Source organism: Salvelinus fontinalis, chromosome 15, assembly GCF_029448725.1.
Source record: "Salvelinus fontinalis isolate EN_2023a chromosome 15, ASM2944872v1, whole genome shotgun sequence".
In the NCBI taxonomy this organism is placed as follows: Eukaryota; Metazoa; Chordata; class Actinopteri; order Salmoniformes; family Salmonidae; genus Salvelinus; species Salvelinus fontinalis.
In genome coordinates, this window is record NC_074679.1 from 31184220 (window position 1) to 31199743 (window position 15524).

Here is a 15524-nt window from a genome sequence, read left to right on the forward strand (position 1 = left end):
TCACACTTGTTCAATATCACTAGCTTTCCTCATTCGGACCGGTTCACAATTTTGAAGGAGTATATTAAGAAGGAGTATATTAAGAAACAGGCTGCGTGGCCTAATGGATAAGGCGTCTGACTTCGAATCAGAATTTTGAGGGTTCGAGTCCCTTCATGGTCGTTTAATTTCATAAAAGCAGTTAATTTAGACTTGTTTGCAATGTCCTGAAATAAGTCTTTGTTCTTGTTGCTTTGAAATGCTAGGATATTGTTGTGCAACTTCAATGATCTAAGAATGCGAGACCCGTGAAAAATTTTGTCTGATTCTGCATCACAAGATTGAGGGATAGCGTCTCTTCGTACTTGTTCAATATCACTAGCTTTCCTCATTCGGACCGGTTCACAATTTTGAAGGAGTATATTAAGAAACAGGATCCGTGGCCTAATGGATAAGGCGTCTGACTTCGAATCAGAAGATTGAGGGTTCGAGTCCCTTCGTGGTCGTTTAATTTCATAAACGCAGTTAATTTAGACTTGTTTGCAATTTCCTGAAACAAGTCTTTGTTCTTGTTGCTTTGAAATGCTAGGATATTGTTATGCAACTTCAATGATCTAAGAATGCGAGACCCGTGAAATATTGTGTCTGATTCTGCATCACAAGATTGAGGGATAGCGTCTCTTCACACTTGTTCAATATCACTAGCTTTCCTCATTCGGACCGGTTCACAATTTTGAAGGAGTATATTAAGAAACAGGATGCGTGGCCTAATGGAAAAGGCGTCTGACTTCGAATCAGAAGATTGAGCGTTCGAGACCCTTCGTGGTCGTTTAGTTTCATAAACGCAGTTAATTTAGACATGTTTGCAATTTCCTGAAATAAGTCTTTGTTCTTCTTGCTTTGAAACGCTAGGATATTGTTATGCAACTTCAATGATCTAAGAATGCGAGACCCGTGAAATATTGTGTCTGATTCTGCATCACAAGATTGAGGGATAGCGTCTCTTCATACTTGTTCAATATCACTAGCTTTCCTCATTCGGACCGGTTCACAAATTTGATGTCTATTGTTGCAAAACAACGTCTGAATGATGTCATATAGGATTATGTGGAGTAGAGTGTGTCGCATAATGGATAAGGTGTTTGACTTCAAATCAGAAGATTGAGGGTTTGACTCTCCTCATTGTTGTTTAATTTCATTAGCTCAGCAATTTTGGACATGTTCGCAATTTCCCGAGATAAGGCTTTGTTCTTCTTGCTTTGAAAAGCTAGGACATTGTTATATAATTTAATAATCTAAGAGTGCGAGGCCTGAGTAATATTGTGTCTGATTATGCATAACAAGATTGAGGGATAGCGTCTCTTCGTACTTGTTCAATATCACTAAATTTCCTCATTCGGACAGGTTCGCAATTTTCATGTCTATTGTGGCAAAACAACATCTGCATGATGTCATATAGGAGTTTATGTAACAGGCTGCGTGGCCTAATGGATAAGGCGTCTGACTTCGAATCAGAAGATTGAGGGTTCGAGTCCCTTCGTGGTCGTTTAATGTCATAAACGCAGTTAATTTAGACTTGTTTGCAATTTCCTGAAATAAGTCTTTGTTCTTGTTGCTTTGAAATGCTAGGATATTGTTATGCAACTTCAATGATCTAAGAATGCGAGACCCGTGAAATATTGTGTCTGATTCTGCATCACAAGATTGAGGGATAGCGTCTCTTCATACTTGTTCAATATCACTAGCTTTCCTCATTCGGACCGGTTCACAATTTTGAAGGAGTATATTAAGAAGGAGTATATTAAGAAACAGGCTGCGTGGCCTAATGGATAAGGCGTCTGACTTCGAATCAGAAGATTGAGGGTTCGAGTCCCTTCATGGTCGTTTAATTTCATAAACGCAGTTAATTTAGACTTGTTTGCAATGTCCTGAAATAAGTCTTTGTTCTTGTTGCTTTGAAATGCTAGGATATTGTTATGCAACTTCAATGATCTAAGAATGCGAGACCCGTGAAATAATGTGTCTGATTCTGCATCACAAGGTTGAGGGATAGCGTCTCTTCATACTTGTTCAATATCTCTAGCTTTCCTCATTCGGACCGGTTCACAAATTTGATGTCTATTGTTGCAAAACAACGTCTGAATGATGTCATGTAGGATTATGTGGAGTAGAGTGTGTCGCATAATGGATAAGGTGTTTGACTTCAAATCAGAAGATTGAGGGTTTGACTCTCCTCATTGTTGTTTAATTTCATTAGCTCAGCAATTTTGGACATGTTCGCAATTTCCCGAGATAAGTCTTTGTTCTTCTTGCTTTGAAAATCTAGGACATTGTTATACAATTTAATAATCTAAGAGTGCGAGGCCTGAGTAATATTGTGTCTGATAATGCATCACAAGATTGAGGGATAGCGACTCTTCGTACTTGTTCAATATCACTAGCTTTCCTCATTCGGACAGGTTCGCAATTTTCATGTCTATTGTGGCAAAACAACGTCTGCATGATGTCATATAGGTGTATATGTAAAAGGCTGCGTGGTCGAATGGATAAGGCGTCTGACTTCGAATCAGAAGATTGAGGGTTCGAGTCCCTTCGTGGTCGTTTAATTTCATAAACGCAGTTAATTTAGACTTGTTTGCAATTTCCTGAAATAAGTCTTTGTTCTTGTTGCTTTGAAATGCTAGGATATTGTTATGCAACTTCAATGATCTAAGAATGCGAGACCCGTGAAATATTGTGTCTGATTCTGCATCACAAGATTGAGGGATAGCGTCTCTTCATACTTGTTCAATATCACTAGCTTTCCTCATTCGGACCGGTTCACAATTTTGAAGGAGTATATTAAGAAGCAGGCTGCGTGGCCTAATGGATAAGGCGTCTGACTTCGAATCAGAAGATTGAGGGTTCGAGTCCCTTCATGGTCTTTTAATTTCATAAACGCAGTTAATTTAGACTTGTTTGCAATGTCCTGAAATAAGTCTTTGTTCTTGTTGCTTTGAAATGCTAGGATATTGTTATGCAACTTCAATGATCTAAGAATGCGAGACCCGTGAAATAATGTGTCTGATTCTGCATCACAAGGTTGAGGGATAGCGTCTCTTCATACTTGTTCAATATCTCTAGCTTTCCTCATTCGGACCGGTTCACAAATTTGATGTCTATTGTTGCAAAACAACGTCTGAATGATGTCATGTAGGATTATGTGGAGTAGAGTGTGTCGCATAATGGATAAGGTGTTTGACTTCAAATCAGAAGATTGAGGGTTTGACTCTCCTCATTGTTGTTTAATTTCATTAGCTCAGCAATTTTGGACATGTTCGCAATTTCCCGAGATAAGTCTTTGTTCTTCTTGCTTTGAAAATCTAGGACATTGTTATACAATTTAATAATCTAAGAGTGCGAGGCCTGAGTAATATTGTGTCTGATAATGCATCACAAGATTGAGGGATAGCGACTCTTCGTACTTGTTCAATATCACTAGCTTTCCTCATTCGGACAGGTTCGCAATTTTCATGTCTATTGTGGCAAAACAACGTCTGCATGATGTCATATAGGACTATATTTAACAGGCTGCGTGGCCTAATGGATAAGGCGTCTGACTTCGAATCATAAGTTTGAGGGTTCGAGTCCCTTCGTTGTCTTTTAATTTCATAAAAGCAGTTAATTTAGACTTGTTTGCAATTTCCTGAAATAAGTCTTTGTTCTTGTTGCTTTGAAATGCTAGGATATTGTTATGCAACTTCAATGATCTAAGAATGCGAGACCCGTGAAATATTGTGTCTCATTCTGCATCACAAGATTGAGGGATAGCGTCTCTTCGTACTTGTTCAATGTCACTAGCTTTCCTCATTCGGACCGGTTCACAATTTTGAAGGAGTATATTAAGAAACAGGCTGCGTGGCCTATTGGATAAGGCGTCTGACTTCGAATCATAAGTTTTAGGGTTCGAGTCCCTTTGTGGTCTTTTAATTTCATAAACGCAGTAAATTTAGACTTGTTTGCAATTTCCTGAAATAAGTCTTTGTTCTTGTTGCTTTGAAATGCTAGGATATTGTTATGCAACTTCAATGATCTAAGAATGCGAGACCCGTGAAATATTGTGTCTGATTCTGCATCACAAGATTGAGGGATAGCGTCTCTTCATACTTGTTCAATATCACTAGCTTTCCTCATTCGGACCGGTTCACAAATTTGATGTCTATTGTTGCAAAACAACGTCTGAATGATGTCATATAGGATTATGTGGAGTAGAGTGTGTCGCATAATGGATAAGGTGTTTGACTTCAAATCAGAAGATTGAGGGTTTGACTCTCCTCATTGTTGTTTAATTTCATTAGCTCAGCAATTTTGGACATGTTCGCAATTTCCCGAGATAAGGCTTTGTTCTTCTTGCTTTGAAAAGCTAGGACATTGTTATATAATTTAATAATCTAAGAGTGCGAGGCCTGAGTAATATTGTGTCTGATTATGCATAACAAGATTGAGGGATAGCGTCTCTTCGTACTTGTTCAATATCACTAAATTTCCTCATTCGGACAGGTTCGCAATTTTCATGTCTATTGTGGCAAAACAACATCTGCATGATGTCATATAGGAGTATATGTAACAGGCTGCGTGGCCTAATGGATAAGGCGTCTGACTTCGAATCAGAAGATTGAGGGTTCGAGTCCCTTCGTGGTCGTTTAATGTCATAAACGCAGTTAATTTAGACTTGTTTGCAATTTCCTGAAATAAGTCTTTGTTCTTGTTGCTTTGAAATGCTAGGATATTGTTATGCAACTTCAATGATCTAAGAATGCGAGACCCGTGAAATATTGTGTCTGATTCTGCATCACAAGATTGAGGGATAGCGTCTCTTCATACTTGTTCAATATCACTAGCTTTCCTCATTCGGACCGGTTCACAATTTTGAAGGAGTATATTAAGAAGGAGTATATTAAGAAACAGGCTGCGTGGCCTAATGGATAAGGCGTCTGACTTCGAATCAGAAGATTGAGGGTTCGAGTCCCTTCATGGTCGTTTAATTTCATAAACGCAGTTAATTTAGACTTGTTTGCAATGTCCTGAAATAAGTCTTTGTTCTTGTTGCTTTGAAATGCTAGGATATTGTTATGCAACTTCAATGATCTAAGAATGCGAGACCCGTGAAATATTGTGTCTGATTCTGCATCACAAGATTGAGGGATAGCGTCTCTTCATACTTGTTCAATATCACTAGCTTTCCTCATTCGGACCGGTTCACAAATTTGATGTCTATTGTTGCAAAACAACGTCTGAATGATGTCATATAGGATTATGTGGAGTAGAGTGTGTCGCATAATGGATAAGGTGTTTGACTTCAAATCAGAAGATTGAGGGTTTGACTCTCCTCATTGTTGTTTCATTTCATTAGCTCAGCAATTTTGGACATGTTCGCAATTTCCCGAGATAAGGCTTTGTTCTTCTTGCTTTGAAAAGCTAGGACATTGTTATATAATTTAATAATCTAAGAGTGCGAGGCCTGAGTAATATTGTGTCTGATTATGCATCACAAGATTGAGGGATAGCGTCTCTTCGTACTTGTTCAATATCACTAGCTCCTCCTCATTCGGACAGGTTCGCAATTTTCATGTCTATTTTGGCAAAACAACGTCTGCATGATGTCATATAGCGTTATATGTAACAGGCTGCGTGGCCTAATGGATAAGGCGTCTGACTTCGAATCAGAAGATTGAGGGTTCGAGTCCCTTCGTGGTCTTTTAATTTCATAAACGCAGTTAATTTAGACTTGTTTGCAATTTCCTGAAATAAGTCTTTGTTCTTGTTGCTTTGAAATGCTAGGATATTGTTATGCAACTTCAATGTTCTAAGAATGCGAGACCCGTGAAATATTGTGTTTGATTCTGCATCACAAGATTGAGGCATAGCGTCTCTTCGTACTTGTTCAATATCACTAGCTTTCCTCATTCGGACCGGTTCACAATTTTGAAGGAGTATATTAAGTAACAGGCTGCGTGGCCTAATGGATAAGGCGTCTGACTTCGAATCAGAAGATTGAGGGTTCGAGTCCCTTCGTGGTCGTTTAATTTCATAAACGCAGTTAATTTAGACTTGTTTGCAATTTCCTGAAATAAGTCTTTGTTCTTGTTGCTTTGAAATGCTAGGATATTGTTATGCAACTTCAATGATCTAAGAATGCGAGACCCGTGAAATATTGTGTCTGATTCTGCATCACAAGATTGAGGGATAGAGTCTCTTCATACTTGTTCAATATCACTAGCTTTCCTCATTCGGACCGGTTCACAATTTTGAAGGAGTATATTAAGAAGGAGTATATTAAGAAACAGGCTGCGTGGCCTAATGGATAAGGCGTCTGACTTCGAATCAGAAGATTGAGGGTTCGAGTCCCTTCATGGTCGTTTAATTTCATAAACGCAGTTAATTTAGACTTGTTTGCAATGTCCTGAAATAAGTCTTTGTTCTTGTTGCTTTGAAATGCTAGGATATTGTTATGCAACTTCAATGATCTAAGAATGCGAGACCCGTGAAATATTGTGTCTGATTCTGCATCACAAGATTGAGGGATAGCGTCTCTTCATACTTGTTCAATATCACTAGCTTTCCTCATTCGGACCGGTTCACAAATTTGATGTCTATTGTTGCAAAACAACGTCTGAATGATGTCATATAGGATTATGTGGAGTAGAGTGTGTCGCATAATGGATAAGGTGTTTGACTTCAAATCAGAAGATTGAGGGTTTGACTCTCCTCATTGTTGTTTCATTTCATTAGCTCAGCAATTTTGGACATGTTCGCAATTTCCCGAGATAAGGCTTTGTTCTTCTTGCTTTGAAAAGCTAGGACATTGTTATATAATTTAATAATCTAAGAGTGCGAGGCCTGAGTAATATTGTGTCTGATTATGCATCACAAGATTGAGGGATAGCGTCTCTTCGTACTTGTTCAATATCACTAGCTCCTCCTCATTCGGACAGGTTCGCAATTTTCATGTCTATTTTGGCAAAACAACGTCTGCATGATGTCATATAGCGTTATATGTAACAGGCTGCGTGGCCTAATGGATAAGGCGTCTGACTTCGAATCAGAAGATTGAGGGTTCGAGTCCCTTCGTGGTCTTTTAATTTCATAAACGCAGTTAATTTAGACTTGTTTGCAATTTCCTGAAATAAGTCTTTGTTCTTGTTGCTTTGAAATGCTAGGATATTGTTATGCAACTTCAATGTTCTAAGAATGCGAGACCCGTGAAATATTGTGTTTGATTCTGCATCACAAGATTGAGGCATAGCGTCTCTTCGTACTTGTTCAATATCACTAGCTTTCCTCATTCGGACCGGTTCACAATTTTGAAGGAGTATATTAAGTAACAGGCTGCGTGGCCTAATGGATAAGGCGTCTGACTTCGAATCAGAAGATTGAGGGTTCGAGTCCCTTCGTGGTCGTTTAATTTCATAAACGCAGTTAATTTAGACTTGTTTGCAATTTCCTGAAATAAGTCTTTGTTCTTGTTGCTTTGAAATGCTAGGATATTGTTATGCAACTTCAATGATCTAAGAATGCGAGACCCGTGAAATATTGTGTCTGATTCTGCATCACAAGATTGAGGGATAGAGTCTCTTCATACTTGTTCAATATCACTAGCTTTCCTCATTCGGACCGGTTCACAAATTTGATGTCTATTGTTGCAAAACAACGTCTGAATGATGTCATATAGGATTATGTGGAGTAGAGTGTGTCGCATAATGGATAAGGTGTTTGACTTCAAATCAGAAGATTGAGGGTTTGACTCTCCTCATTGTTGTTTAATTTCATTAGCTCAGCAATTTTGGACATGTTCGCAATTTCCCGAGATAAGTCTTTGTTCTTCTTGCTTTGAAAAGCTAGGACATTGTTTTACAATTTAATAATCTAAGAGTGCGAGGCCTGAGTAATATTGTGTCTGATAATGCATCACAAGATTGAGGGATAGCGTCTCTTCGTACTTGTTCAATATCACTAGCTTTCCTCATTCGGACAGGTTCGCAATTTTCATGTCTATTGTGGCAAAACAACGTCTGCATGATGTCATATAGGAGTATATGTAACAGGCTGCGTGGACTAATGGATAAGGCGTCTGACTTCGAATCAGAAGTTTGATGGTTCGAGTCCCTTCGTTGTCGTTTAATTTCATAAACGCAGTTAATTTAGACTTGTTTGCAATTTCCTGAAATAAGTCTTTGTTCTTGTTGCTTTGAAATGCTAGGATATTGTTATGCAACTTCAATGATCTAAGAATGCGAGACCCGTGAAATATTGTGTCTGATTCTGCATCACAAGATTGAGGGATAGCGTCTCTTCATACTTGTTCAATATCACTAGCTTTCCTCATTCGGACCGGTTCACAATTTTGAAGGAGTATATTAAGAAGGAGTATATTAAGAAACAGGCTGCGTGGCCTAATGGATAAGGCGTCTGACTTCGAATCAGAAGATTGAGGGTTCGAGTCCCTTCATGGTCGTTTAATTTCATAAACGCAGTTAATTTAGACTTGTTTGCAATGTCCTGAAATAAGTCTTTGTTCTTGTTGCTTTGAAATGCTAGGATATTGTTATGCAACTTCAATGATCTAAGAATGCGAGACCCGTGAAATATTGTGTCTGATTCTGCATCACAAGATTGAGGGATAGCGTCTCTTCATACTTGTTCAATATCACTAGCTTTCCTCATTCGGACCGGTTCACAAATTTGATGTCTATTGTTGCAAAACAACGTCTGAATGATGTCATATAGGATTATGTGGAGTAGAGTGTGTCGCATAATGGATAAGGTGTTTGACTTCAAATCAGAAGATTGAGGGTTTGACTCTCCTCATTGTTGTTTCATTTCATTAGCTCAGCAATTTTGGACATGTTCGCAATTTCCCGAGATAAGGCTTTGTTCTTCTTGCTTTGAAAAGCTAGGACATTGTTATATAATTTAATAATCTAAGAGTGCGAGGCCTGAGTAATATTGTGTCTGATTATGCATCACAAGATTGAGGGATAGCGTCTCTTCGTACTTGTTCAATATCACTAGCTCCTCCTCATTCGGACAGGTTCGCAATTTTCATGTCTATTTTGGCAAAACAACGTCTGCATGATGTCATATAGCGTTATATGTAACAGGCTGCGTGGCCTAATGGATAAGGCGTCTGACTTCGAATCAGAAGATTGAGGGTTCGAGTCCCTTCGTGGTCTTTTAATTTCATAAACGCAGTTAATTTAGACTTGTTTGCAATTTCCTGAAATAAGTCTTTGTTCTTGTTGCTTTGAAATGCTAGGATATTGTTATGCAACTTCAATGTTCTAAGAATGCGAGACCCGTGAAATATTGTGTTTGATTCTGCATCACAAGATTGAGGCATAGCGTCTCTTCGTACTTGTTCAATATCACTAGCTTTCCTCATTCGGACCGGTTCACAATTTTGAAGGAGTATATTAAGTAACAGGCTGCGTGGCCTAATGGATAAGGCGTCTGACTTCGAATCAGAAGATTGAGGGTTCGAGTCCCTTCGTGGTCGTTTAATTTCATAAACGCAGTTAATTTAGACTTGTTTGCAATTTCCTGAAATAAGTCTTTGTTCTTGTTGCTTTGAAATGCTAGGATATTGTTATGCAACTTCAATGATCTAAGAATGCGAGACCCGTGAAATATTGTGTCTGATTCTGCATCACAAGATTGAGGGATAGAGTCTCTTCATACTTGTTCAATATCACTAGCTTTCCTCATTCGGACCGGTTCACAATTTTGAAGGAGTATATTAAGAAGGAGTATATTAAGAAACAGGCTGCGTGGCCTAATGGATAAGGCGTCTGACTTCGAATCAGAAGATTGAGGGTTCGAGTCCCTTCATGGTCGTTTAATTTCATAAACGCAGTTAATTTAGACTTGTTTGCAATGTCCTGAAATAAGTCTTTGTTCTTGTTGCTTTGAAATGCTAGGATATTGTTATGCAACTTCAATGATCTAAGAATGCGAGACCCGTGAAATATTGTGTCTGATTCTGCATCACAAGATTGAGGGATAGCGTCTCTTCATACTTGTTCAATATCACTAGCTTTCCTCATTCGGACCGGTTCACAAATTTGATGTCTATTGTTGCAAAACAACGTCTGAATGATGTCATATAGGATTATGTGGAGTAGAGTGTGTCGCATAATGGATAAGGTGTTTGACTTCAAATCAGAAGATTGAGGGTTTGACTCTCCTCATTGTTGTTTCATTTCATTAGCTCAGCAATTTTGGACATGTTCGCAATTTCCCGAGATAAGGCTTTGTTCTTCTTGCTTTGAAAAGCTAGGACATTGTTATATAATTTAATAATCTAAGAGTGCGAGGCCTGAGTAATATTGTGTCTGATTATGCATCACAAGATTGAGGGATAGCGTCTCTTCGTACTTGTTCAATATCACTAGCTCCTCCTCATTCGGACAGGTTCGCAATTTTCATGTCTATTTTGGCAAAACAACGTCTGCATGATGTCATATAGCGTTATATGTAACAGGCTGCGTGGCCTAATGGATAAGGCGTCTGACTTCGAATCAGAAGATTGAGGGTTCGAGTCCCTTCGTGGTCTTTTAATTTCATAAACGCAGTTAATTTAGACTTTTTTGCAATTTCCTGAAATAAGTCTTTGTTCTTGTTGCTTTGAAATGCTAGGATATTGTTATGCAACTTCAATGTTCTAAGAATGCGAGACCCGTGAAATATTGTGTTTGATTCTGCATCACAAGATTGAGGCATAGCGTCTCTTCGTACTTGTTCAATATCACTAGCTTTCCTCATTCGGACCGGTTCACAATTTTGAAGGAGTATATTAAGTAACAGGCTGCGTGGCCTAATGGATAAGGCGTCTGACTTCGAATCAGAAGATTGAGGGTTCGAGTCCCTTCGTGGTCGTTTAATTTCATAAACGCAGTTAATTTAGACTTGTTTGCAATTTCCTGAAATAAGTCTTTGTTCTTGTTGCTTTGAAATGCTAGGATATTGTTATGCAACTTCAATGATCTAAGAATGCGAGACCCGTGAAATATTGTGTCTGATTCTGCATCACAAGATTGAGGGATAGAGTCTCTTCATACTTGTTCAATATCACTAGCTTTCCTCATTCGGACCGGTTCACAAATTTGATGTCTATTGTTGCAAAACAACGTCTGAATGATGTCATATAGGATTATGTGGAGTAGAGTGTGTCGCATAATGGATAAGGTGTTTGACTTCAAATCAGAAGATTGAGGGTTTGACTCTCCTCATTGTTGTTTAATTTCATTAGCTCAGCAATTTTGGACATGTTCGCAATTTCCCGAGATAAGTCTTTGTTCTTCTTGCTTTGAAAAGCTAGGACATTGTTTTACAATTTAATAATCTAAGAGTGCGAGGCCTGAGTAATATTGTGTCTGATAATGCATCACAAGATTGAGGGATAGCGTCTCTTCGTACTTGTTCAATATCACTAGCTTTCCTCATTCGGACAGGTTCGCAATTTTCATGTCTATTGTGGCAAAACAACGTCTGCATGATGTCATATAGGAGTATATGTAACAGGCTGCGTGGACTAATGGATAAGGCGTCTGACTTCGAATCAGAAGTTTGATGGTTCGAGTCCCTTCGTTGTCATTTAATTTCATAAACGCAGTTAATTTAGACTTGTTTGCAATTTCCTGAAATAAGTCTTTGTTCTTGTTGCTTTGAAATGCTAGGATATTGTTATGCAACTTCAATGATCTAAGAATGCGAGACCCGTGAAATATTGTGTCTGATTCTGCATCACAAGATTGAGGGATAGCGTCTCTTCATACTTGTTCAATATCACTAGCTTTCCTCATTCGGACCGGTTCACAAATTTGATGTCTATTGTTGCAAAACAACGTCTGAATGATGTCATATAGGATTATGTGGAGTAGAGTGTGTCGCATAATGGATAAGGTGTTTGACTTCAAATCAGAATATTGAGGGTTTGACTCTCCTCATTGTTGTTTCATTTCATTAGCTCAGCAATTTTGGACATGTTCGCAATTTCCCGAGATAAGGCTTTGTTCTTCTTGCTTTGAAAAGCTAGGACATTGTTATATAATTTAATAATCTAAGAGTGCGAGGCCTGAGTAATATTGTGTCTGATTATGCATCACAAGATTGAGGGATAGCGTCTCTTCGTACTTGTTCAATATCACTAGCTTTCCTCATTCGGACAGGTTCGCAATTTTCATGTCTATTTTGGCAAAACAACGTCTGCATGATGTCATAATGGAGTGTATGTAACAGGCTGCGTGGCCTAATGGATAAGGCGTCTCACTTCAAATCAGAAGATTGAGGGTTCGAGTCACTTCGTGGTCGTTTAATGTCATAAACGCAGTTAATTTAGACTTGTTTGCAATTTCCTGAAATAAGTCTTTGTTCTTGTTGCTTTGAAATGCTAGGATATTGTTATGCAACTTCAATGATCTAAGATTGCGAGACCCGTGAAATATTGTGTCTGATTCTGCATCACAAGATTGAGGCATAGCGTCTCTTCGTACTTGTTCAATATCACTAGCTTTCCTCATTCGGACCGGTTCACAATTTTGAAGGAGTATATTAAGTAACAGGCTGCGTGGCCTAATGGATAAGGCGTCTGACTTCGAATCAGAAGATTGAGAGTTCGAGTCCCTTCGTGGTCGTTTAATTTCATAAACGCAGTTAATTTAGACTTGTTTGCAATTTCCTGAAATAAGTCTTTGTTCTTGTTGCTTTGAAATGCTAGGATATTGTTATGCAACTTCAATGATCTAAGAATGCGAGACCCGTGAAATATTGTGTCTGATTCTGCATCACAAGATTGAGGGATAGCGTCTCTTCATACTTGTTCAATATCACTAGCTTTCCTCATTCGGACCGGTTCACAAATTTGATGTCTATTGTTGCAAAACAACGTCTGAATGATGTCATATAGGATTATGTGGAGTAGAGTGTGTCGCATAATGGATAAGGTGTTTGACTTCAAATCAGAAGATTGAGGGTTTGACTCTCCTCATTGTTGTTTAATTTCATTAGCTCAGCAATTTTGGACATGTTCGCAATTTCCCGAGATAAGTCTTTGTTCTTCTTGCTTTGAAAAGCTAGGACATTGTTATACAATTTAATAATCTAAGAGTGCGAGGCCTGAGTAATATTGTGTCTGATAATGCATCACAAGATTGAGGGATAGCGTCTCTTCGTACTTGTTCAATATCACTAGCTTTCCTCATTCGGACAGGTTCGCAATTTTCATGTCTATTGTGGCAAAACAACGTCTGCATGATGTCATAAAGGAGTATATGTAACAGGCTGCGTGGACTAATGGATAAGGCGTCTGACTTCGAATCAGAAGTTTGAGGGTTCGAGTCCCTTCGTTGTTGTTTAATTTCATAAACGCAGTTAATTTAGACTTGTTTGCAATTTCCTGAAATAAGTCTTTGTTCTTGTTGCTTTGAAATGCTAGGATATTGTTATGCAACTTCAATGATCTAAGAATGCGAGACCCGTGAAATATTGTGTCTGATTCTGCATCACAAGATTGAGGGATAGCGTCTCTTCATACTTGTTCAATATCACTAGCTTTCCTCATTCGGACCGGTTCACAAATTTGATGTATATTGTTGCAAAACAACGTATGAATGATGTCATATAGGATTATGTGGAGTAGAGTGTGTCGCATAATGGATAAGGTGTTTGACTTCAAATCAGAAGATTGAGGCTTTGACTCTCCTCATTGTTGTTTAATTTCATTAGCTCAGCAATTTTGGACATGTTCGCAATTTCCCGAGATAAGTCTTTGTTCTTCTTGCTTTGAAAAGCTAGGACATTGTTATACAATTTAATAATCTAAGAGTGCGAGGCCTGAGTAATATTGTGTCTGATAATGCATCACAAGATTGAGGGATAGCGTCTCTTCGTACTTGTTCAATATCACTAGCTTTCCTCATTCGGACAGGTTCGCAATTTTCATGTCTATTGTGGCAAAACAACGTCTGAATGATGTCATATAGGAGTACATGTAACAGGCTGCGTGGCCTAAAGGATAAGGCGTCTGACTTCGAATCAGAAGATTGAGGGTTCGAGTCCCTTCGTGGTCGTTTAATTTCATAAACGCAGTTCATTTAGACTTGTTTGCAATTTCCTGAAATAAGTCTTTGTTCTTGTTGCTTTGAAATGCTAGGATATTGTTTTGCAACTTCAATGATCTAAGAAGGCGAGACCCGTGAAATATTGTGTCTGATTCTGCATCACAAGATTGAGGGATAGCGTCTCTTCATACTTGTTCAATATCACTAGCTTTCCTCATTCGGACCGGTTCACAAATTTGATGTCTATTGTTGCAAAACAACGTCTGAATGATGTCACATAGGATTATGTGGAGTAGAGTGTGTCGCATAATGGATAAGGTGTTTAACTTCAAATCAGAAGATTGAGGGTTTGACTCTCCTCATTGTTGTTTAATTTCATTAGCTCAGCAATTTTGGACATGTTCGCAATTTCCCGAGATAAGGCTTTGTTCTTCTTGCTTTGAAAAGCTAGGACATTGTTATACAATTTAATAATCTAAGAGTGCGAGGCCTGAGTAATATTGTGTCTGATTATGCATCACAAGATTGAGGGATAGCGTCTCTTCGTACTTGTTCAATATCACTAGCTTTCCTCATTCGGACAGGGTCGCAATTTTCATGTCTATTGTGGCAAAACAACGTCTGCATGATGTCATATAGGAGTATATGTAACAGGCTGCGTGGCCTAATGGATAAGGCGTCTGACTTCGAATCAGAAGATTGAGGGTTCGATTCCCTTCGTGGTTGTTTAATTTCATAAACGCAGTTAATTTAGACTTGTTTGCAATTTCCTGAAATAAGTCTTTGTTCTTGTTGCTTTGAAATGCTAGGATATTGTTATGCAACTTCAATGATCTAAGAATGCGAGACCCGTGAAATATTGTGTCTGATTCTGCATCACAAGATTGAGGGATAGCGTCTCTTCGTACTTGTTCAATATCACTAGCTTTCCTCATTTGGACCGGTTCACAATTTTGAAGGAGTATATTAAAAAACAGGATGCGTGGCCTAATGGATAAGGCGTCTGAGTTCGTATCAAAAGATTGAGAGTTTGAGTCCCTTCGTGGTCGTTTTATTTCATAAACGCAGTTAATTTAGACTTGTTTGCAATTTCCTGAAATAAGTCTTTGTTCTTGTTGCTTTGAAATGCTAGGATATTGTTATGCAACTTCAATGATCTAAGAATGCGAGACCCGTGAAATATTGTGTCTGATTCTGCATCACAAGATTGAGGAATAGCGTCTCTTCATACTTGTTCATTATCACTAGCTTTCCTCATTCGGACCGGTTCACAAATTTGATGTCTATTGTTGCAAAACAACGTCTGAATGATGTCATATAGGATTATGTGGAGTAGAGTGTGTCGCATAATGGATAAGGTGTTTGACTTCAAATTAGAAGATTGAGGGTTTGACTCTCCTCATTGTTGTTTAATTTCATTAGCTCAGCAATTTTGGACATGTTCGCAAT

The 15524-nt window shown here is 38.5% G+C and overlaps 22 non-coding genes across 22 annotated transcripts; all 22 read left to right on the forward strand.

Annotated features, from left to right (window-relative positions):
* Nucleotides 1–89: 89 nt before the first annotated feature.
* trnar-ucg (transfer RNA arginine (anticodon UCG)) lies at nucleotides 90–162 on the forward strand. Its single transcript has one exon. It is a non-coding gene; the product is annotated as a tRNA-Arg (tRNA).
* Nucleotides 163–1452: 1290 nt separating this feature from the next.
* trnar-ucg (transfer RNA arginine (anticodon UCG)) lies at nucleotides 1453–1525 on the forward strand. The gene has a single exon. It is a non-coding gene; the product is annotated as a tRNA-Arg (tRNA).
* A 265-nt stretch (nucleotides 1526–1790) lies between these two features.
* trnar-ucg (transfer RNA arginine (anticodon UCG)) lies at nucleotides 1791–1863 on the forward strand. Its single transcript has one exon. It is a non-coding gene; the product is annotated as a tRNA-Arg (tRNA).
* A 644-nt stretch (nucleotides 1864–2507) lies between these two features.
* trnar-ucg (transfer RNA arginine (anticodon UCG)) lies at nucleotides 2508–2580 on the forward strand. The gene has a single exon. It is a non-coding gene; the product is annotated as a tRNA-Arg (tRNA).
* Nucleotides 2581–2830: 250 nt separating this feature from the next.
* On the forward strand, nucleotides 2831–2903 carry trnar-ucg (transfer RNA arginine (anticodon UCG)). Its single transcript has one exon. It is a non-coding gene; the product is annotated as a tRNA-Arg (tRNA).
* A 644-nt stretch (nucleotides 2904–3547) lies between these two features.
* On the forward strand, nucleotides 3548–3620 carry trnar-ucg (transfer RNA arginine (anticodon UCG)). The gene has a single exon. It is a non-coding gene; the product is annotated as a tRNA-Arg (tRNA).
* Nucleotides 3621–4587: 967 nt separating this feature from the next.
* trnar-ucg (transfer RNA arginine (anticodon UCG)) lies at nucleotides 4588–4660 on the forward strand. Its single transcript has one exon. It is a non-coding gene; the product is annotated as a tRNA-Arg (tRNA).
* Nucleotides 4661–4925: 265 nt separating this feature from the next.
* trnar-ucg (transfer RNA arginine (anticodon UCG)) lies at nucleotides 4926–4998 on the forward strand. The gene has a single exon. It is a non-coding gene; the product is annotated as a tRNA-Arg (tRNA).
* Nucleotides 4999–5643: 645 nt separating this feature from the next.
* On the forward strand, nucleotides 5644–5716 carry trnar-ucg (transfer RNA arginine (anticodon UCG)). Its single transcript has one exon. It is a non-coding gene; the product is annotated as a tRNA-Arg (tRNA).
* Nucleotides 5717–5966: 250 nt separating this feature from the next.
* trnar-ucg (transfer RNA arginine (anticodon UCG)) lies at nucleotides 5967–6039 on the forward strand. The gene has a single exon. It is a non-coding gene; the product is annotated as a tRNA-Arg (tRNA).
* A 265-nt stretch (nucleotides 6040–6304) lies between these two features.
* On the forward strand, nucleotides 6305–6377 carry trnar-ucg (transfer RNA arginine (anticodon UCG)). Its single transcript has one exon. It is a non-coding gene; the product is annotated as a tRNA-Arg (tRNA).
* Nucleotides 6378–7022: 645 nt separating this feature from the next.
* trnar-ucg (transfer RNA arginine (anticodon UCG)) lies at nucleotides 7023–7095 on the forward strand. Its single transcript has one exon. It is a non-coding gene; the product is annotated as a tRNA-Arg (tRNA).
* A 250-nt stretch (nucleotides 7096–7345) lies between these two features.
* trnar-ucg (transfer RNA arginine (anticodon UCG)) lies at nucleotides 7346–7418 on the forward strand. Its single transcript has one exon. It is a non-coding gene; the product is annotated as a tRNA-Arg (tRNA).
* A 982-nt stretch (nucleotides 7419–8400) lies between these two features.
* On the forward strand, nucleotides 8401–8473 carry trnar-ucg (transfer RNA arginine (anticodon UCG)). The gene has a single exon. It is a non-coding gene; the product is annotated as a tRNA-Arg (tRNA).
* Nucleotides 8474–9118: 645 nt separating this feature from the next.
* On the forward strand, nucleotides 9119–9191 carry trnar-ucg (transfer RNA arginine (anticodon UCG)). The gene has a single exon. It is a non-coding gene; the product is annotated as a tRNA-Arg (tRNA).
* A 250-nt stretch (nucleotides 9192–9441) lies between these two features.
* On the forward strand, nucleotides 9442–9514 carry trnar-ucg (transfer RNA arginine (anticodon UCG)). The gene has a single exon. It is a non-coding gene; the product is annotated as a tRNA-Arg (tRNA).
* A 265-nt stretch (nucleotides 9515–9779) lies between these two features.
* Nucleotides 9780–9852, forward strand: trnar-ucg (transfer RNA arginine (anticodon UCG)). The gene has a single exon. It is a non-coding gene; the product is annotated as a tRNA-Arg (tRNA).
* Nucleotides 9853–10497: 645 nt separating this feature from the next.
* Nucleotides 10498–10570, forward strand: trnar-ucg (transfer RNA arginine (anticodon UCG)). Its single transcript has one exon. It is a non-coding gene; the product is annotated as a tRNA-Arg (tRNA).
* Nucleotides 10571–10820: 250 nt separating this feature from the next.
* On the forward strand, nucleotides 10821–10893 carry trnar-ucg (transfer RNA arginine (anticodon UCG)). The gene has a single exon. It is a non-coding gene; the product is annotated as a tRNA-Arg (tRNA).
* Nucleotides 10894–12577: 1684 nt separating this feature from the next.
* trnar-ucg (transfer RNA arginine (anticodon UCG)) lies at nucleotides 12578–12650 on the forward strand. Its single transcript has one exon. It is a non-coding gene; the product is annotated as a tRNA-Arg (tRNA).
* Nucleotides 12651–14011: 1361 nt separating this feature from the next.
* Nucleotides 14012–14084, forward strand: trnar-ucg (transfer RNA arginine (anticodon UCG)). Its single transcript has one exon. It is a non-coding gene; the product is annotated as a tRNA-Arg (tRNA).
* Nucleotides 14085–14728: 644 nt separating this feature from the next.
* Nucleotides 14729–14801, forward strand: trnar-ucg (transfer RNA arginine (anticodon UCG)). Its single transcript has one exon. It is a non-coding gene; the product is annotated as a tRNA-Arg (tRNA).
* The last annotated feature ends 723 nt before the right edge of the window (nucleotides 14802–15524 follow it).